General features: G+C 37.1%; 2 non-coding genes across 2 annotated transcripts; both read right to left on the minus strand.

Annotated features, from left to right (window-relative positions):
• Positions 1-1,987: 1,987 nt before the first annotated feature.
• On the minus strand, positions 1,988-2,059 carry trnah-gug. Its single transcript has one exon. It is a non-coding gene; the product is annotated as a tRNA-His (tRNA).
• Positions 2,060-2,973: 914 nt separating this feature from the next.
• Positions 2,974-3,045, minus strand: trnah-gug. The gene has a single exon. It is a non-coding gene; the product is annotated as a tRNA-His (tRNA).
• Positions 3,046-4,246: the final 1,201 nt, after the last annotated feature.

Raw genomic sequence — 4,246 nt, forward strand, 5'->3', positions numbered from 1 at the left:
TATATATTCGATATTTTTAAAGAAAACTAAATTATTTCACAGAATTTGATTATAGAGAGGGTGAATGTGTGTATGACATAGACGGGTAGAATACAAAGTTATGTTTAAGTACTGTATGTAGTTTTTGTTTTCTTTTTTTTCTTAGAAATTATAAATATGTTTATTAGTAGATAGTCCATCACGAACCACACTCCATACCAGTAAGTAGCGGTAATGCTACTAAATGTTTGTTGCCAATAAATCCAACAAGAAGAAGAAAGTGCTGTACAGAAAAAATAAATAGATCAAATATAAAACAGTGCAGATAAAAACAAAACAGCTAAAACATAGTTAAAAGTAACATTCACACAATCAAATCAATAAAATTGGGTAAAAGATAAAAGGGACAAAAGGATAAAGTAAAATAAAGCCCACTGTCAAAAGCCAAAGCATAAAGGTGGGTTATGACAAGAGATGTAAAGACAGAGGAGAAAGTAAAGGAGAAAACTCGCCACAAAATATTAAAGTTGCACTTGTCTCAGTGATACTTGAATATTTTTTTTCGTATTGCTGGATATAAATTTGAATGCATAAAATATTCAGAACGTTTTCATGTCTCTGGCATTTTAAAAACTATGACAAGTACTTGTTTACTATAGTAAACTTTTTTCCAGCAAAACCAGTAAACCTTTTTGCAGATAGTTTATCAAATAACGGATAAAGTATCCCCTCTGACTATTATGATTATTATTTGGTTACCTTTTTGAGCCATTAGCCAAAGCTTGATCAAATCACCAGACTAATCAAAGTGTTTTTTTATGAGTTTTAGCTCATATATGGTTGCTTGTCTCTGATGCATAGTAAAAAAATATTTTTTGTTTATTCTAATGCAAAGGTTCTACCAGTGTTCTCTTTAGGAATCCTGGCAACACATTTCAGTGTCATTCAAAGCCTCTGACTATAAAGAAGCTCATTTGAATTTGTTTAAAGGAACATTTGCGTATGTGAAAAGCAATTCTGTGATGGGTGTGATGGGTGGGAAGGAGGCTTAAGCTGGCCACATGATGTTAAAGTAGACGGCAAGTGACAAATTAAAATAAACTTTTTGCTTTTTGTATTCTTTTCAGTCTTTCATCCAAAGTGAAAATGCTTCTAGTGCCTCTTTTTCACTAAAATTAGCGGGTTGACACAGTTTTTTTTAAACAAGTAGAATAGAATTCNTAAAAACTATGACAAGTACTTGTTTACTATAGTAAACTTTTTTCCAGCAAAACCAGTAAACCTTTTTGCAGATAGTTTATCAAATAACGGATAAAGTATCCCCTCTGACTATTATGATTATTATTTGGTTACCTTTTTGAGCCATTAGCCAAAGCTTGATCAAATCACCAGACTAATCAAAGTGTTTTTTTATGAGTTTTAGCTCATATATGGTTGCTTGTCTCTGATGCATAGTAAAAAAATATTTTTTGTTTATTCTAATGCAAAGGTTCTACCAGTGTTCTCTTTAGGAATCCTGACAACACATTGCAGTGTCATTCAAAGCCTCTGACTATAAAGAAGCTCATTTGAATTTGTTTAAAGGAACATTTGCGTATGTGAAAAGCAATTCTGTGATGGGTGTGATGGGTGGCAAGTGACAAATTAAAATAAACTTTTTGCTTTGTGTATTCCTTTCAGTCTTTCATCCAAAGTGAAAGTGCTTCTAGAGCCTCTTTTTCACTAAAATTAGCGGGTTGACACAGTTTTTTTAAACAAGTAGAATAGAATTCTATGTTATTGTCATTACAATGTCACAAGTATAGAATAACAAGATGAACTCTGTGTGGGAGCGGGGGTTGAGCTCAGAAGTTCTGAGATGTAAGCGCAATGCCCTAAATAGGCCGCCACTTTTGAAAGAAATGGATTGAGATTGAAATTTGAGCCTTGTCCCTTTTAAAATGACAGTATATAACAAGCACAACATTATAAGCACACAACCCCAAAATCTTTGCACATTAATGGTTCATGCCGTGACCCGGATTCGAACCGGGGTTGCTGCGGCCACAACGCAGAGTACTAACCACTATACGATCACGGCAGTGCATGTTTGACCCGATAACATTTGGGATTTGGCTCCCTTCCCCATTGGCAAAAAAAAAGCTGGGTCTGACCCCCCAATGGTAAACTGCATGACCTCTATTCCACCACTGCTAGTGGTGATGTTAGGGTTGAGTCAGTCTGCTCGACTCAGCTTCGACCTTTTTGAAGAAGAAGTGTTGCAGAGAAATGTTTCAAGCGCACCCCAGTCACGTGACCACTGCGAGCAAGGTCTTGTTAAATCAACCTTAGTATCAAGCTTCACAGTAAATGCTAATAATCTGGGCTTTTTAATACCACTAAGGTATTTAAATGCAGCAGAATCACGGCTCAAACTGAGGGTTTTCCCCGTTTATAGGTTTATTTAAAAACATGGAAAGAAATGTTATATTTAAGTCTAGTTTAGAATTGATTAAGAATAGTTTGCTTGATGCAGATAAACCTAAAATACATAGACAGCCACATCTATACCCACAACACTCACCCACAGATTAATTTATAACAGATATTTATTCACATGGCACATCTTAACAATTATTGAGGCCTTTACTTTATTGCAATCCTCTTCCTCTTTCAGAACAACAAGAGAATCAGACAATAAATGAAGGGTGGGGAGGAAACTGAAGCTGGCCACATGATGTTAAAGTAGACAGCAGGTGACAAATCAAAAAAAACTTCCTGCTTTGTGTATTCCTTTGTCTTTCATACTTAGTGAAAGTGCTTCTAGGGCCTCTTTTCCACTAAAATTAGTGGGTTAACACAGTTTTTTAAACAAGCAGAATAGAATTCAATTTTATTGTCATTACACTGTCACAAATACATAGTAACAAAAATAACTCTGTGTGGGAGTGGAGTTGAAGCCAGAAGTTCCCACCCCAACCGGACCACCCCAAAAGCTTTCCCATTAGTGGTTCATGCCGTGACCCGGATTCGAACCGGGGTTGCTGCGGCCACAACGCAGAGTACTAACCACTATACGATCACGGCAAGCTAACCACTTGGTCCAAAGCATGTTTGACCCGTCAACATTGTCCATTTGGCTCCCTTCCCCATTGGCAAAAAAAGCTGGGTCTGACCCCCCAATGGCAAGTTGCATGACCTCTATTCCCCCAATGCTTGTAGTGATGCTAGGCTCGAGTCAGTCTGCTCAACTCAGGTTAAACCTTTTTGAAGAAGTGTCGCAGAGAAATGTTTCAAGCGCCCCCCGGTCACATGACCACTGCGAGCAAGGTCTAGATACGTCACACTTTGTATCGAGCTTCACAATAAATTCTAATAATCTGGGCGTTTCAATACCACTAAGGTATTTAAATGCAGCAGAATAACGGCTCAAACCGAGGGTTTCCCCCGTTTATAGGTTTATTTAAAGACATGGAAAGAAAATGTTATATTTAAGTCTAGTTTAGAATTGATTCAGAAGAAATGTTTCAAGCGCCCCCCGGTCACGTGACCACTGCGAGCAAGGTCTCGATATGTCAAACTTTATATCGAGCTTCACTACTGTCAGTACTATTTAAAGGATTATTTCTTGATGTGTTTATATACTTGTAGGTGCAGCCCACTCAAATATGAGTCCATACAGGCCAGAAAGTGTCCTAATTTACATAAATTAACAAAAAAACAAAAACAGATATGAAATAGAGTAACCGGGTGGGATTTAAATTCAAAATCTGATAGTTGAGGGGCATACATCTTAAGTAGCCAAATTAATGTATACATAGTTTGGAAACCAGTATGGATTAGAACTCGGAACAATATTGACAGGACCGCACAATTGCATATCTGTTATGCATCAGAAGAATTTTGTATCATGTTTTAATTTCACAGAATTTTTTTTTTTTTTAATATTATTTATTTATATAATCATAATGCAGACATTAGGACACCCACTCACTTGTAGTTCTAAATAGTTATCCATCAGATGGCGCCATTTTAATGTGTCGAGCATGGTGTCGAGTTTCGGCCAGTTGTGTCAAATTGGTTTATTAGTTAATGAGGTTTCGAAATAGCCATCACTACTGCTGTGTGTCTGGTGATGCCATCATGCTGGGTTGGCATTGATGATGTCACCAATGCCACAGAAATCAGGAATGTAAACAATGGAGAGCAAGATGGGAGGGAACCAGAGAGTAGAGACTGACACGGGAGTGGATTTTCACTCCTGTCCCGTCCCACTCCCACAGAAAAA

This window comes from Cyprinodon variegatus, unplaced genomic scaffold (assembly GCF_000732505.1).
Source record: "Cyprinodon variegatus isolate N-32 unplaced genomic scaffold, C_variegatus-1.0 Scaffold1061, whole genome shotgun sequence".
Taxonomy (NCBI): domain Eukaryota; kingdom Metazoa; phylum Chordata; class Actinopteri; order Cyprinodontiformes; family Cyprinodontidae; genus Cyprinodon; species Cyprinodon variegatus.